Below are 18922 nucleotides of genomic sequence, written 5' to 3' on the forward strand. Positions count from 1 at the left end.
ATCTGTTAGAGCAGCACCTCACTCTCTCGGTACCAAATTCTGTCTTAGTCATCTAGTGCTGCTATAACAGAAATACCACAAGTGGATGGTTTTAACAAAGAGAAGTTTATTTCCTTACAGTGAAGTAAGCTAAAGTCCAAATTCAGGGTGTCGGCTCCAGGGGAAGGCTTTCTCTCTCTCGGCCTTCTCATCAGTGTTCCCCCAGACTAGGGGCTTCTCGGCGCAGGGACCCCGGTCCAAAGGACGCGCTCTGCTCCTGGAGCTGCTTTCTTGATGGTATGAGGTCCCCTAGTCTCTGCTTGCTTCCCTTTCCTTTTATGTCTTGTAAGGTAAAAGGTGGTGCAGGCCACACCCTAGGGAAACTCCCTTTACATTGGATTAGGGATGTGACCTGGGTAAGGGTGGTGTTACAATCCCACCCTAATCCTCTTTAACATAAAATTACAATCACAAAATGGAGGCCAACCACACAATTCTGGGAATCATGGCCCAGCCAAACTGATACGCACATTTTTGGGGGACATAATTCAAACCATGACAGTCTCACTGGTGTCCAAGTTTAGCGAAATACTAGAAATCACTTTCACGGTCATTTTTGTCATTCTGAAAACTGTCCTTTTATTAATGTAGTGTTAGATTGAATTCACATTTTTTAAAAGAAGATGTAATTTTTTGCTTGTGGTTTACAAAAATACTCAAGGTAGTTTTTTTATTCTGCTTTGTATTCTTTTGAAATGAACTTTTTAAGGGACAAAATTCCCCCAAGACCATTCTCGTGTAACTGATTATAAAGATCAAAACTTTACTTTCATTTCTGCTGTCAAATTTCAACATACTGATTTTTGTGCAATATCCTATCTACTGAGACATTTTTGAATTCTGTTTCTGTCAATACATTAGCTTGCCCCTTCCAGCCTGGTGTCTCTTCATCCAGATCAGATTTTAAAACGTGATAAAGACAAGGCTAAGGACAAAGCTGTGAGACACACCATGAGAAACTCCTTGCAAGCTAATATCAAATTAATAAAGTGCAATTATTCAACCAGCTACACATCCACCTGCATCTGTACTTGTCCACAAGGACACCCTGAGTGATTTTATCAAAATCCTTACCTACACACAAATATTGCAGCCTCCCAACCTCCTAAAATCTCCCAGGCTACTCATCCCACAGAAAATTAAATAAGTCTAATTTGGAGGATGTTTTTAGTGCACTCAGACTGGATCCTAGAGGTTCTCTCTATATTTTCTAAGTGCTCTCAAATCCTTGTTAGAGTAATCCATTCTAGAATGCTATTAAAGATCAACCTTCCTGATCGAATAGTTTCCAGAATCTACCTTTTATCTTTTGAGAGCATTGAGGCAAAATTTGTTCAGATCCCATCTCCTAGCAGGACTCCCCTTCTCTATGATTTCTGCAGATAATTGCAATCATTCTGTAAGTCCTTTCAGTACCCTGGAATGCAATTTGTCTATGGCTGCAAACCTGAATTCATTTAAAATGTCTGAGTGGCTTCTCATAATCTCTTCTTATCTTCTCTGGGACTCCAGTTCACTCTTAATGGTGTTTTTCTATCCTTTCTATCTTGATAATACCTTCTCCATAATGGCAAGGACAGATGCAAAATAGGAGTGGAGTGATTCTGCCTCCTGCATGTATTTGTTAGCATCTCATCATTATCTCTGAGCAGTGAGCTATTCCATTATATTATCATGATTATGATTCCCGGACTTTGCACCAGTCCTTCCCTCTGTTGGGAACACTCTTCCTGTTTTTCAACTCTTTTTTTTTTTTAATCTAACTTTTCTTCATCCTTCAGATCCTAGAGATAGTCTCCCTGAGAAGTCTTTATTGATCCTCCAAACCTAAATTAAGCACCCCTCCTATGTCCTATGATACTCCATGATAACCCTTCCAAGGAATCTGGTATACCAAAAAATCAAACCCATTGCAGTTGAGTTGATTCCGACTCATAGTGACCCTATAGGACAAAGTAGGACCTCCTCATAGTGTTTCCTAGGAGTGACAGGTATATTCGAACCACCAACCTTTTGGTTAGCAGCCAAACATTTAACCACTGCACCACCAGGACCCTGGAATTTGGTATACTATATTGTAATTGCCTGTTTATTTGTCTGCACTCCCATTTGATTGTAAGTGGTTAAAGGGTGTCTCAGTTATCTAGTGCTGCTATAACAGAAATACCACAGGTGAACGGCTTTAACAAATCAAAATTTATTCTCTCACAGTTTAGGAGGCTAGAAGCCAAATTTAAGGCACCAGCTCCAGGCGAAGGCTTTCTCTCTCTGTCAGCTGTGAAGGAAGGTCCTTGTCATCAGTCATTCCCTGGATCTAGGAGTTTCTCAGCACAGGGACCCTGGGTGCAAAAGACATGCTCTGCTCCTGGCTATTCTTTCTTGGTGGTAGGAAGTTCCTATCTCTCTGCTAGATTCTCTTCTCTTTTTATCTCTTATAAGATAAAAAGTGATGCAGGCCACATCCCAGGGAAACTTCCCTTACATTGGATCAGGGCTGTAACCTGAGTAAGGGTGTTGCATCCCACCCTGATTCTCTTTAACATAACCTAATCTTGCCTCTTCAACCACAGGCAGAGATTAGGATTTAGAACACACAGGACAGTTACCTCAGATCACAAAACAGGGGACAACCACACAATACTGGGAATCATGGCCTAGCTAAATTGACACATATTTTGGTGGGGACACAATTCAATCCCTGACAAAGACCACTAACCTTATTCCTTTCTGCAGAAATTTTCATAGTGCTCGGCACTGAATGATTTCTTAATCATTGTTAATATTTCTTAAATGGATTAAAATTATAAAGGTCCATTTTGCTAACTGTAACATTTTTTCCAATTCTTGTATTTTCTCCTAAGATTTCTTTTACTGCCATATCACTCAACAAGTTTCCTTGGTGGCTAGAACTAAATCTAGAGTAACACTTCCCTCACAGCTTCTTCCAATAAAAAAGTTATTTGCTGGTCTTCTGAGGTCTTTGTTCTAAGGAAAGCTTAAAATAGCGATTCACATAAAAATTGAAAGGAAGGAAGAAAAGAAGGAAGGAAGGAAGAAAGAAAGGAAAGGAGGGAAAAAGGAAGGAAGGAAAGAAGGAGACAGGAAGGAAGGGAGGGAGGGCGAGACGAAGGAAAGAAGGAAACAACCATATAATATATATACATAATCAGAAAATCATTGTTAATTATACATTCAATTTCAAGCCTTTGAAATGTATTCTACCCATAGAAATATTGAAAATAAAAGTGACGTCACCATTTTTGATAAGACAAAAAGTAGAAAAATTCCTGGTTTAAGATTTAAAAAGAAAAATATTTCAGTCATTCAGACAACTTTAATATTTTGAAAGCTTGAAAAATATAATATTTATCAAATGCATTTAGTAAATTTTACAGTCTTTAGTTTTTCTGTTTTACCAAGGATCTTAACTTTTCTTATAACAATAAACCTCCTTGACTTATTCAATTTGTCACCTGTTGAGTAGTTTATAAAATTTTAAAGCTAATGGTATAACAAACTCAAAATAATGGTATTTCATATTTATAAGTGCATCCTGGGATGAATAAATAATGAAAACAGAGTCAGCTGCTATTAAAAGGGCAGGGTCTGAATGTTTAAGAAGTTATCTATCTACAGGGAGGTGAAACAGTCCTGATCTCACGTAATTTTAACATTTAAGTAGACTTGGACCATGTTGGTACTTGAACAGGTTTGTCACTTCTTGTTTTCTCTGTTCACCACTAGCTATGTAACAATTGTCTTGATCTACTGACATAGATTAAATGCATGCCTGTCTGGCATTTTTTTCAAACTGTCTTGGGCTATGTCAACATACTTGATGACAAACTTGCCTGATCATCATTTTCAGTTGAACTAGTCAGTCAAAGGTCATTTACAAGCAACTATGATTGACTGAGACTCTGAAATATCAGTTTATCTGATTAGTATTTAGAGAGAAAAATTGTTGCTGACTGGTAAAATGGAAAATTATGGTACAAATAATACTGTAGCAATTCTTTAGCCAAGTGTAATAACAGAGCCTAAAAGAGAAGACTTAAAAATATCTTGTCTTTAATTTAAAAAAAAAAAAGTTTATTAATACGTTTATAATTCAATTTATATCAGTCACCAAAAGGGAAAATAATATAGGAACATAACAATAATAACATAATATTCACAACAGTACAACACTAACAACTAATATTTTATAATAAATGTGAATTAGCATTTTTCTTTTCAAATTTGAGTAGAATTAAGAATATTTGCCTTCTAGTTTTAACACAGAAACCCTGGTGGTGTAGTGGTTAAGTGCTATGGCTACTAACCAAAAGGTCAGCAGTTTGAATCTATCAGACGCTCCTTGGAAACTCTATGGGGCAGTTCTACTCTGTCCTATACGGTCACTATGTGTCGGAATCCACCCAATGACAACAGGTTTTTTTGATAGCGTGAACACAATCATGAATTATGTGTATAATCTGGGGCACATCACTTAAACTCTCTAAGTCTCAATTTTTTCATATAAAAAAGTAGGCTCTCAAAAAATTGCAATGTACAAACTTTGTAGAGGGTATCCTTGAGTTATTTCTGATATTTCAAAAGTTCTTGAAAACTTTCACCTACTAATAATATTCACAAGCCCAGTATAGCTTCTGATACGTGCAATAATTAATGAATTAGGGAACAAATGAGTCAGAGAATGAATAAAAGAGCAAATAAATAAATTAGAATACTAGCTTTAGTCTGTACTTACATCAACCCTGTAGTATAGTGGTTATTTCATATTGATCAGATTTCCAACTATATATACCTTGACTATGGAAAAGCGAATTAAGAGTTACTTCTTAAATGCAATATGAGGAGTAAAATATTTTTTAAAACCCAGAGTAAATCATGAGCATTAATAATAAAAGGGATTCTTGGTAGTAATAACATTAGGAACCACTGGAAAAGAAAAATTACTTTTACCTATACAAGTACTGTGAATATTTTTCAATGTCATTTTTGTAGCCATGAGGATTTTTTAAAACTTTTTCATGGGAAGAGTAGTCTATTACATTCATCACCTTGTGTGACTCTTCCTTAGGCTAAAATCTCAACTGACCCTGAAGTGATTTTTAGTTTTTTAATTCTCATTTATATACTAGTTACAACTAAGATCTTATATAAGCTAAATTTCTCTTCCTTTAAAGCAACATTTATCCCTCTAGGACAAGAGAGCCTGATACAATGGGAAAGGGATAGAAAGATTTTTCTTCCCCTCTTATACTTAGGTCAAATTATTACTGCTTCTCTCTATATAAAAGGAAACTATAATTTTTTAAGTTTTTAAGTTATGAATGAAAACTTAGTGCCATTCCTTCTAACATGTCCCTGAATATGTTCCTGAAGCCACAAAAACGAAAACAAAACAAAACAAAAAAACTAATCACTCTTTGTTTTTTTTATAGTTGAGTGGGTCATTGGCTCCAATATTATTATTACTATTATTCAATAGCATTCTGTGTTATAAGACTTTCACTGAAAAGTCATGAACAGAATTTACTGAGGCAAATTCAACAACTACTTAATCATGAAACCAGATTATTAACTGACATTTGTATCTAATTGCCTGTAAAATCTGTCCATTGAGATTCATTTACATTACTGTATCTTTTCTCTAGATTTCTTATCCAGCTATCTTCTCCATTTACTTTTGCAAAGCTTGTCTTTCATTTTTTTAAGCACAGTATATTTGTTTGATTGTAAATATAATTTCAGTATCAAAAATTTGTTGATCCGTTTTTGGTTCTTTTTGCTGACTTTCACTCATAGAATCTAGTTTCCTTGTATGCCCGGATATTTTTTACTATATTCTAGACATTGAATTTGAAAAATTATCTGGGAAGTAATTTGATGACTACAATAATGGTACTCTCCTTCAATGGATGCTTGTTTGCTTAGTGGTAATGGAAGTTTAAGACTAGAGATTACACAAACAACCCATAACCTGGCTATAATTCACTCTGGGACAGGTTATACCAGTTTACTTTGACCCTGAGTGTGGCTCTGTGAAGTCCCAGCTCATGGTGAAGACTGTCTCTTGTTTGGCTCTGAAGTTTATAAGAATTCTGGGCTTTGCTTTTGAATCCTTTATTTAATGAGGATTTTAAAACAAAGATTTGTATTTTCCAGAATAATCAAATGTACTTGGGCAAAAGAAGTTTCTTTTAATTGTCTTCTGCACTAAATTCAGATTCACAGATAGTACAATTCTTATGCAGAAGAAAGGATTTTGTACATTAATTAGATGTCTTTTGGTATATATTTGCACACACTACAAACTGACCCTCTGACATTGTACAAGGGAATTGATTAGGGTAGTGGTGCTGATTTAAGAATCTGAGTGCCATAGAAATTAAGCTGTAAGCAGTTCTAAATTCCATTGCTTAAAATAATTTTTAAAATTTATTGCATCTAGAAATATATTCATTTCCAAATTAATAAATACAAATAATTATCTAATCCTATCTTCTTAGAGTTTATAATACAAAGTATGAATTAAGTGTCCTGCCAAAGAATGTTAATTTAGCTATTAAAATAAATTAGAGTAGTACGAAAGAGATTAACATAACCTTATCATCCATGTTTTCTGTTGGCTAGCGATAAACAATCAAAGCAAGATTGCCCACTGCACAGAACTTAGACTCAAAACTTAAGTTTTTTCAGGTCTCATTACTTTTAAGAGTTAAGTTAAAAAGTATGATTAATGAAAGCTCAGATTAAAAGCAGAGATAAAATTCAAGTACAAAAGTTAAATCAATAATGATCATCATGTCAACAATATACAGTGGTAGAGAATCTGGAACTTTCACTCTGAATATCTATTTGAAATCTCATTGCCTTTGTTCCACTCTTCTAAGAATGGAAAGAGTTGTAGAATAGGCCAGCTAAAAAACAAAATCCACAGTTTAGTCAAATTTCCTAAACAATGATATTTAAATCCTTCACTATATGGCCAAAACTGAGAGAAGCCTTTGAAAAAGATCCAGAACAATAAAAGGCCTAATTAACCCACTTCTGTGATAAGCATTAATATGGTAGTCTCCTTTTTAACAGTTAACAAGGTATAATTTACACACTATAAAATTTACTCATTTAAAGAACACAATTCAATGGTTTTTAGTTTACTTACAGAGTTGTGCAACCACCACCGTAATCTAATTTTTGACCATTTCAATAACCCCCAAAAGAAAGCATATCCATTATTAATGATTTTCCATTTGCCACTCCCCAACTTCTCACTCCATTCTGAGCCCTAGGCAACCACTAATCTACTTGTCTATAGCTTTGCCTGTTCTGGATATTTCCTATAAATGGGATCATACAATATGTGGTGTTTTGTGATTGACTTCTTTCACTTAGCATACTATTTTTGAGGTTCATCTTGTAGCATTATCATTACTTTGTTTCTTTTTATTGTCAAATAATATTCCAATGTATGGATATGCCACATTTTGTTTATTCATACATGAGTTGATGAAAATTTACATTGTTTACACTTTTTAGCTATTATGAATAATGCTGCTATGAACATCCATGTACATGTTTTTGTGGAGACATAATGCTTTTGTTTCTCTTGCATAGACACCAAAGAGTGAAATTGGGTAAGTTATATGGTAACTCTGTTTACTTCTTTGAGGAACTGCCAAACTCTTTTGCAGTGTGGCTGCCTCATTTTACATTCTCACCGGCAATGTATGAGGGTTTTGATTTCTCTACATTATCATCAACCCTTATTGTCTGTCTTTTTTATCATAGCTATTCCAGTGAGTGTGAAATATTATCTTATTGTGATTTTGATTTGCATTTCCTTATGGACTAAAATTTTTCAGCATTTTTAAATGTACTTATTGGCCATTCCTATGTCTTCTTGTGAGAAATGTGCATTAAAATCCTTTGCCTGGTTTTTGATAGGGATTTAATTGAGCCCTTTTATTATTGAGTTGTAAGTGTATTCTATATATTCTGAATACTAGTCTCTTATCAGAAATATAATTTTCAAACATTTTATCTGTTCATTTTTTAAGGTTCCACTTGCATTACAAAAGTTTTTAATTTTGAAGTCCATTTTATCATTTTTTTTTCTTTATCCTTTGTGCTTTTGGTGTCATATCTAAGAAATCATCGCCTAATCCAAGATCACAAAGATTTACTCAAACGTTTTCTTCAAGGAGTTTTATAATTCTGCTCTTATATTTAGATCTATGACATATTTTTTATAATATATTTTTGTTGTTTTTGTTGAGAATATACACAGCAGAACATACACCAATTTAACAATTTCTACGTGTATAATTCAGTGACATTGATTACATTTTTTGAGTTGTGTAACAACTCTCACCTTCCTTTTCCAAGTTGGTCATTCCCTATTAACATAAACTCATTGCCCCCTAAATTTCTTATCTAATCTTTTGAGTTGCTGTTGTCAATTTGATCCCATATAACAGATTCTAAAAGAGCACAATGCTCAAGGCAAACATTCTTTACTAGTTAAGCTAAATTATTGTTTGGTTTTAAGAAGACTTCAGGGGATGTTTTTGGTTTAAAGTTTAAAGATGATCTCAGAGCAATAGTTTAAGGGGTTCATCCAGTATCCATGACTCCAGAAAATTTGGATTCCATGAGAAATTAAAATTTTGTTTTGAATCTCCCCTCCCCCTTTTGATCAGGATTCTTCTATAGACTCTTTAATCAAAATGTTCAGTAACAGTAGCTGGGCACTATCCAGTTCTGGTCTCACAGCAAAGGAGTCAACTATGCATGGAGGTAACTAGCTACACATTCCATTTCCTCCTCCTATTGCTGACTCTCCTTCTTCCTCTGTTGCTCCAGTTAAATGGAGACCAATTGTTGTAACTTGAATGGCCACTTGCAAGCTTTTAAGACCCTAGGCACTATGCAGGAAACTAAGAGGTAGATCAGAAGCACTAAACACATTATTAGGACAATTAACTGGGATGTCCCATAAAACCATGACCCTAAACCCCAAACCAAGGATCTATGATGCATTTTGAGTTAATTTTTTCCATATGGTATGAATATAGGGTTCAAATTAATCCTTTTGCACATTCATATCCAGTTCTCCCACCATCATTTATTGAAAAATGACTCTCCATTGAATTGCTTTGGCGTCATTCAATTAACCATAAATGTAAGGGTTCATTTATGGACTTTTAAATTCCATTTCATAGATCTATATACCTAACCTTATGCCAGTATCACACTTCTTGATTATTGTAGCTTTGCAGTAAGTTTTGAAATGGAGACATGAGTCTTACAACTTTTCTTCCCTTTCAGATCATTTTGATTAATCATGGTCTTTTGCATTTCCATATGAATTTTAGAATCAGCTGATGTACTCCTTTTACAGCAACATTTTCACATTATCTCAAGTAAATTCAATGTCATGCCTTTTTCAAAATATTTTCTAATCAAATATTTTATTTAAATCTTCAATCTTCTTCTTTTCATTGACTTATTATTATCCTAACTTCCATAACTAATCAGCTTAGTTATACCCATTATAAAAAAATAAATCATTTCTTGTCACAACCACATCCTTCACAGTCCAAATTCTTGAAAAACAATGGGCTTTTTTTTTACTTTTAGCCCTCTCATAAAGTCACATGGAAACAGTTACCAATGACGTTCTAATTGTTAAGCAAAGCAGCATATTGTCAATCCTTACTGTCTTATTGGATCATATTACACTTTTCTCCACTTCTTTGCTCATTTATTCTTACGTTACTGCCATTTCTTCTCTTGTGTATTTCTTTTGTACTTATCTCTTTCTTCTCCTATTTTTTTACATGCTGGTGTTAACCAGGATCCTTTCTCAACCTTCTTTTCTCATTTTAAAAGCATTCACCAACCTCTAAATCTAAACTCTAGTTACAGTTTCTCTCTTAAACGTTTGTGCCTAAGTCCACACTGCTTTGGTGGCCAAACAAACCTAAATCTAAAAGTAAATTTAAAGTGACCCCACATTAAGTAGTGCCTCCATGCATGGGAGATGAGGTAGGAAAATTCTCTTTGATGGAACACATCTTCCATCCAGTCTTTACAGGATTCCTACAGATAGGAATTCCTACGGAATTTCTACAGAAGTTCCAAGGAATACTAGTTCACAGTCAAAAATTTATAAAACAATTCACACAAAAAAACATTAGGTACAGTCCAATAGAAACAAATGGCAGAAAGATTTTAGAACCAGTATTTAAAATTATTATGTTTAATATATCTAAATCAATAAAAAGAGAGGTGAAAACATGAAAAAAATAGTAAAATAAAAATGTAAAGCAGGTTGCAAAACAGCCAAATAATACTACTGAAAATAAGAAATGGGTTAACTGATAGACAAAATGTGAATGGATAGGTTAAATAGCAAATTAGATACAGTTAAAGGGAAATCTAATATCTGGAAGATACAGCTGAAGACATTATCTGTAAACACAAAGAGTTGGAAAATATTAGAGAGAAGTTAAAAAAACATGCAAAAGAACATGAAACTTTTAAGAGACATTTAATTAGGGTGCCAGGGGGAATGTATATATTCCATATATATGTGTACATGTACATATATATATATATATATATATATGGAAAAAAATGTGTAAGGGTCAATAATGATGAAATGATTTTCCCAGAAGCAGATGATGAGGTAAGAATTTGCTTATTAAGGCAATGCTTCCTGGAGCCCTAGCAAGAGAATGAGGGAATCAGGGTAGGGAAGATAAGAAAGTCAAGGAAGGTTGCAATCTGAGACAAAGTCTTACAGAGAGTAGCTTCAGCCTGATCCTGCAGGCGGCACTGTGAAGTGTAAGTTACACTTCAGAGTTGTTCCTATCTGTGCAAGGAAACACAGCGGCCATATTCTTGCACCTATCCAGTCATTAGTCAAAGGCTGAAGAGAGGAAGTAATTTCCCAGGGACTTCTGGATTTCTGCATCTGTGGACAGAGGAGGCCCATAGAAATAGTGCGGTTCTCGAAGAAGAGACACAGTTAAAACTGTCATATTTTAGTCAAAATAAATTTTGTACTTGTTTATGTCTCTTAATCACCATTTTCCCTTGAATTTTGGCCTGGTTTTATCAGTTCTTCTGTTCATATAAAAATAATTTTAATATTTTATCTTTTAGTTGTCTTCATTGAGAGGTTTGGTTCTAATAATCTAATCCAACATTTTTTTTTTTATTTGGAAGTCCCACCTTTATTCTTACCTTTCATTATCTTTTGTTTTAAGTAGATCTTTTATATTTTATATATTGTTGGATGATGTTTCTTCTAATCCAGTCTGAAGTGTTCTTTCTTTTATCAGTTAGTTTAACACATTTACATTTATTACAATTTTTGCTAGCATTTATTTCTGTTTTTATATTTGATCATTTTCCTATTACATATGCTCTGTACATACTTTAATTCTCCTTGAATTCCTTTTATCAGACATATCAATTTTTTTTTCTGTAGAAAGTTAGCTTTGTATTAAATTTCTTCTTTTGATTACCAGTAAAATATACAAATCTGCACTTTTCTTCCCTTTATTCCCATTTCCTATGCTTATCAATATCATGTCTTCTAAATTCAGCCTTGTCTCTCACTCGCCTCATCACTACCAGTACCACTGCCATGTTTGTATATTCTATAGTTTTAAAACCGAGATTTATGGATCCTTTATGGGTTTTAAGTTTGTTTTAGCAACAAGAAAATTTCCTAATTTCAACACTCCACATATTTCATAGTGTCTTCCCAGGTTTATTTGGAAACATATTTGTGTACTTCATGAAAAAGTACTTTAAAAATCTAAGCTTTCTATAGGAAAGTTTTAAGAACAGCTTTTTAGTCTTTGATGTTTTAGTAGTCACTATAATACGTTTATTTGTTCGTTTTTGTCTGTAAGATTTGGCACTCTGAATCATTTCAATGTTTACTTTTTTTTAATTTAATTTCTTCAAATATTTTCTCCTATTTTTTTTCTATAGGTTTTCTTGAAAACCTTAAATATGAAAGTTAACACTTATACATCCATCATCTATATCTTTAAGCTTTTGTTTTCTTCTTCCATTTTTTATCCCTTTCTGGTAACTTATTGAATTCCTTTATCTAACCTTTAAACTCACTGATTTGTTATCCAGTTGTATTCCTTATCCTATTCTAATCCATCTATTGAGTTTATTTCAATCTTTTTTTACTTCAAGACTTATTATTCTGTTTATCTTTTCCAATATTCTCTTAACTCCTTGAAAATATATGTGTTTGCTTTAATATTTCTTTTAAGTTTCTGTTTGGTCCAGTACACTAATTATCCTTTCTTTATCTAGTATAGGGGGAGGAATTCACCTCAAATTTGAGATTTTCTGGCTTTACAGTCTGGGCTCAACCACCCTCTGTATACCCCTTCCCTCAGGTAGGAAGGCAACCCTACCCTTTGGGGACCCACTTCCTCATCTCTAGTCCTGGCAGAGATGATGGGGAGGAGAGAATTCTCAGAGGCTAAACAAAATGTCTGGAAACCTGCTGTTATCCACCGTCCACCCCATCTAGGTTAGAGTATTATCCTCTATTTTCCCACCATCTGTAGCTGGTGCTGGACTGTTAATACTGTTTTCCCCCTTACTGTAGGCAATTATGTATGCATGACAATGTGAGGAAGAGCAATAATTATACCTGAAAAGTTCCTCCCCAAACTTTTGCTGTCCTTGTACCCAAGCTCTTTTGAAATCTAGGTTGTTCTTTCTCTCCACACATGAAGACCAATCAGCTGATATGTCCTAGGATAGTTCAGTATTTTAATTTTTGTTTCTTAGAATCTTTCAACCATACCATGACTTCTGCGGCATCTCCAGAGTTATATCCAGGGAAAGAAGTTAGCAATGTCCATTATTTTGTCAAACTGAGGGGAGTTTTCCAAATATTTTCTTTTACTCTTATAATTAAAATAAACCTTATAATTAAGATAAACTTTGCTATTGCTGGGCTGCTAATCAAAAGGTAGGCAGTTTGAATCCACCAGCTGCTCCTTGTAAACCCTATGGGGCAGATCTACTCTGTCCTATAGGTCGTTATGAGTCTGAATCGATTCGACAGCAACAGGTAAAAATAATGACAATCTAATTCTGTTTCACAGGATTCTATGTATCTAACAACAGTGACATGGGCAAGAGCATATGATCCCAGACTTCTAAGAGAACATTGTATTTTGCTGGGAGGAGGAAGGGTGAATTTATTTGCATAAATCTCCGGGGAGTAAGGATTTTGTCAAAGTTGTAAGTAAAGTGTCCTAAATGTAGTATAATAAAATCTCTCAGTATGACACATACAGGCAATAAGCAGACAAGAATTTTTAAAAAGGGGCTCAATCACTGCATTCTATGAATAAATAGAAGCATGTAACTGAGGCAAGATAGAGCATCACAAGTCTTCTAGCATCTTTATTTCACACAAGTGCTGTGAAGTAGTCCATGGTTTCATGGTATTTTCTTTGAGAGTGAAGGACATCCCTGACACCTTGAACTGCTCTTTATTTTATTCTCCGGAGTACATTTATAAAATATACTTAAATATGTTTAAAATTGCTTCCTTCTGTCTCAGGTAGGTTTTTAATTACAGAGGAAGCATTCCTGTAGAAAGAAAATTCTCTTAAATTCCATTTATTTTCACATGTTTACAAATATTCATTTTTATATCAACCCTGAAACTTTTACCTTGATAGTCCCAATGTCATGGAAGAGTTGGATATGTTGACATTGACAGTCATTAACTTGAAGAACTGTTGTAAATCACCTCTCTCATTCAGAATTCTGCATGCCTAAAATGAGATTTTTTTTGTTCTCTCACATGCAAAGTTATTTCTTTTAGCCCCTCAATACCTTGAAGCCATCTATTTGGCCACTGAAGAACAAATTCTTCTAGGATTAATTAAACAAACAATTTGGTGAAGACTGCTGGGAAATTATCACAAACAACAGATCAGAATAGGTGGTTGCAACAAAAAGAAAAGGTCTTAGGAAAAGGCTTTCAGCAGACTATTTGAGTATGAGTCAGAATCTCCCACCTGTAAACAATTCAAAACATATTGTGACTCATTGGGACCCTAACAGGACAGAGTAGAACTGCCCCGTAGGGTTTCCAAGGCTGTAATCTTTTTGGAAGCAGACTGCCACATCTTTCTCCCTCAGGGCGACTGGGAGTTCGAACCACCACCGTTTCTGTTAGCAGCCAAGGACTTAACCACTGTTCCACCAGGGTTCCTTAAATCTCCCATAGGCTTTGCAGACAGCAGCCCTGTTTGCAAATCAAGTGTCTGACTTAAGGTACACAGATCTCAGTTTAGGTAACTACCAGCACAGAAGTTCAGCCCTAAATGAAATTGTAAAGTAAGTGAAATTTATCTCAGTGCACACAGTGGTCTCTTTCTCCTTCACTTCTCTCCCATAAATGCTCCCATAGCATTCAGTGCTTGGAACTTTCTCCTTCTCTGCCAACCCAAACTCATTTAATCATGTATTCATTCAGTGAACAGGGGCGGATTATCCAATAAGCGAGTTAAGCACAGGCTTACTTGTGTTTGTTTACTTACTACACTGTAGTGAACAATTTCACATGGGTTTCACCACACCACATCAAAGTGAAACCCATGCGAAACTGTTCACTACAGATTAGTAAATAAGCACAAGTAAGCCCATGCTTACCTTGCTTACTGAGTCATCTGTCCGTCAGGGACTGTAAATTTGAAAAGAGGCTTTGATTTGGCAGGAAGGTGCTGTGGGGTTGGGAGAGAGACAGATGCCAGCCGTACCTAGAAGTGGAATCTTTGATGTGGTGAAAAATGTGAAGTTATTTATTACCGATTGGTAAGTAAACACAAATAAGCCTGTGCTTACCTTGCTTATTGAATAATCTGCCCATCAGTGAACTATCTGTACGACTCAAGTGCCAGATGCTGAAATTGTCAAGACCCATAAGGCAGAAGGCATCCCTTTAGAACTCATAGTGTAATAGGGGAAAATAAATAAATATCTAAAATAAATGCAATTCAATGTAATGAATGCAATAATTAGAGTTAGATATTATGTAAAAACATGGCTTAAAGAAGGAAGTGATCAACTCCATTAGATGGTTCAGGGAAGGTTTTCAATTGGAAAAGACATTTGAACCAGGTGTGGGGGATGAGAGCAGGGGGAAGAATGTTCCATGGAGAACTGAATGTGCAAAGGCAGAAGTTATAGCTTATTCACCTTGACGAGTACATAACTGATCAGAAAAAAAAGAATTTTAAGTCTAAGGAATAAATCCCCAAAATGTTAATATTTAGAATGCAACAAATCAGGAAAGTCATTTTGACTATAGAGGGTGACCTTCCTAGAAACCCAGGCAAACAATAGTTACTCTGCTCACTCTTAAATCCAGAAATCTAGTCCTAGTCTTACAGCATGCTTCACAGTCTCTCTGTGTATGCACAACACACACACAGCAAGCATACTGTAGAATATAAATCATTCTACCATACTGAAAAGTGTTTTGTCAAAACATGGTTGCTGTCATACTGGTAGCTAACATGTGTAACCAGATTATTTTGCTATTTTGAGTTTAGGCAGATTTTTGAGGTTTAGACAGAGGCTAGAAAGAGTTAGAACAAAAATGTTTTGGGCAGCCTGAAAATAGTAGCTATGACTGAATATCCTATGCAAATTCCAAGAATGCTGGGATTCTGAGGATGTGTTATGTAACCACTCACCCTCACGTCCAGTTATCCATAAGCATTTCCTCACACCAGGTCTGTGCTACTTTTAAGATTTCTATCAACTACCATCTGATGTACCAGTTTCTTCTTGGTCATAATATCTTTTCCAAGGAGCCTGGGTGGTACAAGCAGTTTGCGATTGGCAGTTAAAACCCACCCAGCAGTTCCTCGGAAAAAAAAGCCCGGCGAACCACTTACATAAAGGTTATACTCAGTAACGTATGGACTCACCGTGAGTCAGGGGCTGACTCAATGAGAACTAACATCTTTTTCTACTGTTAGAAATACATGGCTTATGGCATAATTTTGCCAAGTCTTTTTGTTTCAAACTATAGTCTTATCCACCATCTTTTATGCATACTATATCCTTTTTTGAATTTTCTGTTAAAACATCTTTATTCACGGGTTCATTATACACCTTAAAAAAGGTATAGAAGAAGTCCACTTACAGAATATTATTATAAAATTAAGTGAATCACTTCCTCATTCACACTGCAAAATTTAGCAGTTTGTATTGAGCCCCATGTGCTTTGACAAAAATTTTGCCAACCTGTATTTTAAGCAGGCAGGCCAAAAGACAACGCATTTGTACCTGGAAACAAAGTGGATTATGCATCTAAATCAAGAAAGTAAATTCAGAACATAGCACTGGCTGGAGCAACAAGATATAACAAAAGCCAGCCCAGATCAAAGTTGAATTATAATTTTAAAATTTACCAAATAAATAAAATCCATTTTACTAAGTCACTGAACTTCAAAATCATCTGAACCATGGCCCTGACTTTCGGTAAGCTAGCATCCCAGGTGACGCATTGATTAAGCATTCATCTGCTAACCAAAAATTCTGGCAGTTCGAATCCGCCAGGCACTCATTGGAAACCGTATGAGGCAGTTCTACTCTGTCCTATAGGGTCGCTGTGAGTAGGAATCGACTTGATGGCAATGGGTTTGGGTTTTTTTTTTTAGCATCCCAGGTGGATAGGAAAATGTTTTTTTCAAATTAAGTCATCTCACAATCTTGAATCACTTTATTTGATATCTTAATTGTCTTACTTAAAAAAACAAAAACAAAACCAAAACCAAAACCTCACCATAGCAGACATACAGAAATTTATTTTAAAGCAGTACACAAAGCAGTTTCTAGGTATTCAAGAAACATTTAAAATTGTGGATTATTCTTCAAACAAATAAACACCTATCCACTGGATAATGAATTAGATTTGGGTAATAGGGATAAGTTGATATACAAAATATTTCATTTTATTCTTCTGTGAAAATTAGTTTTCTTTTTAAAGCATAGCAATTCCAAGCTAATGTTCTAACATTACACTGAGGGAATACAATGAATGATCCTTCATCCACCTGCCCAGCCTGCCAGTGGCCACTTGAAATGGAAATGTGTTCTTATGACCCACATCATCACAAAGAGAGGGCAATGACAAGTAACATTGTCCCTGTATTCACCACCTTCCTGACTTGGTAGAGCCACAAAAAAAAAAAAAAAAAAAAAAAAAAACTGCTGTCAAGTAGATTCCGACTTGTGGCATTTTTGTCATGGTAGAACTGTGCATCATAGGATTTTTAATGGCTGATGTTACTAGAACACAGGAGTTCTTTTTAGCTTTTAATGAAACTAGAAATATGGGACATGCCCTATAATGGTCTATATTCAAGGGAATATACCCTATGAAAGAGTAGGAAAAATTCAAAATTTAGCAGCTAATTTTTTTTTTATTATTAACAACAGAAGTTTTGAGATACATTTCCAAGCCTTTTTTCCACCTCAAATTTTTGTTTATGATACAGAGAAAACGGGTTTTCTGAGTTTGATCATGTTAAGAATTCCCAAATGGGGTATTTTCTCCTAGCTGTGATGCTTTTCAGATGTCTTCTTTGGTGGCATTTACAGGGCGATGAGGCTTTTCATGTGAATCATGACCCACATGTTTCTCTGGTATCATAAGAATCTGCTGTGTAGGATAGCAACCAAACTAATCTGTCTCTTCTCTGAATTGGTCTAATGCTTTAGCTACAAATCAATAGGTTCCTTGAGGGTAAGAGCTGGATCACCAGCACTTAATCCAATATCTGAAACAGTAGATATTTAATAAATTTACTGAATAAAAAAAGAATGAATCTGTAACTTTTTAAAGTATTAATTACAGTTACCAATTGTCATGGATTGAATTGTGTCTCCCAAAAATATGTGTCAACTTGGCTGGGTCATGATTCCCAGTATTGTATGATTGTGTACTATTTTGTAAATCTGATGTGATTTCCTTATGTGTTGTAAACTCTATCACTATGATGAGGTTATATGTGATTTCCTCATATGTTGTAAACTCTGTAACTATGGTGAGGTTATATTGATGAGGTTTACAAGATTAGATAGTGTCTTAATCCAATCTCTTATAAAAGAGACAAGCAAGCAGAGACACATGGGAACCTCATACCACCAAGAAACTAGTGCTGGGAGCAGAGCATGTCCTTTGGACTTGAGGTTCCTGTGCTGAAATGCTCCCAGACCAAGGGAAGACTGCTGCACCACGGGGACCTTCCTCCAGAGCCAACAGAGACAGAATGATTTCTCCTGGAGCTGATGCCCTAAGCTTTGGACTTGTAGTCTACTAGACTGTGAGAGAATAAATTTCTCTTTGTTGAAGCCATCCACTTGTGGTATTTCTGTTGGAGCAGCACTAGATGACTAAGACACTAATATTTGTGTCATTTCTGAGACTAGATTATGTTTTCTAATGACATTTATTATTTCTTCTTATTACAAATATGTGACATGCTTAGAACAGAAAACATGAACATATTCGAAACCATAAAAAATTGCCTACAATACCATCACCCAGAGATAATTACTATAAATATTTTGATCTGTATCCTTCCAGTATATTTAAATTTTTTTTGTAAAAAATGATACATTTTACATATTGTTTCTAGCCTGGTTGTTTTTCACTTAAAAACATATGGTGTATATTTCCCACATTAGCGAGCATCAATCTGCAAAATGATTTAATGATTCATTAGCATTCCATCATATGGCTGTCCATAATTTATTTATACACAATCTATAAATAAATATAATGGACATG

This window comes from Trichechus manatus, unplaced genomic scaffold (genome assembly GCF_000243295.1).
Source record: "Trichechus manatus latirostris isolate Lorelei unplaced genomic scaffold, TriManLat1.0 scaffold00071, whole genome shotgun sequence".
In the NCBI taxonomy this organism is placed as follows: Eukaryota; Metazoa; Chordata; class Mammalia; order Sirenia; family Trichechidae; genus Trichechus; species Trichechus manatus.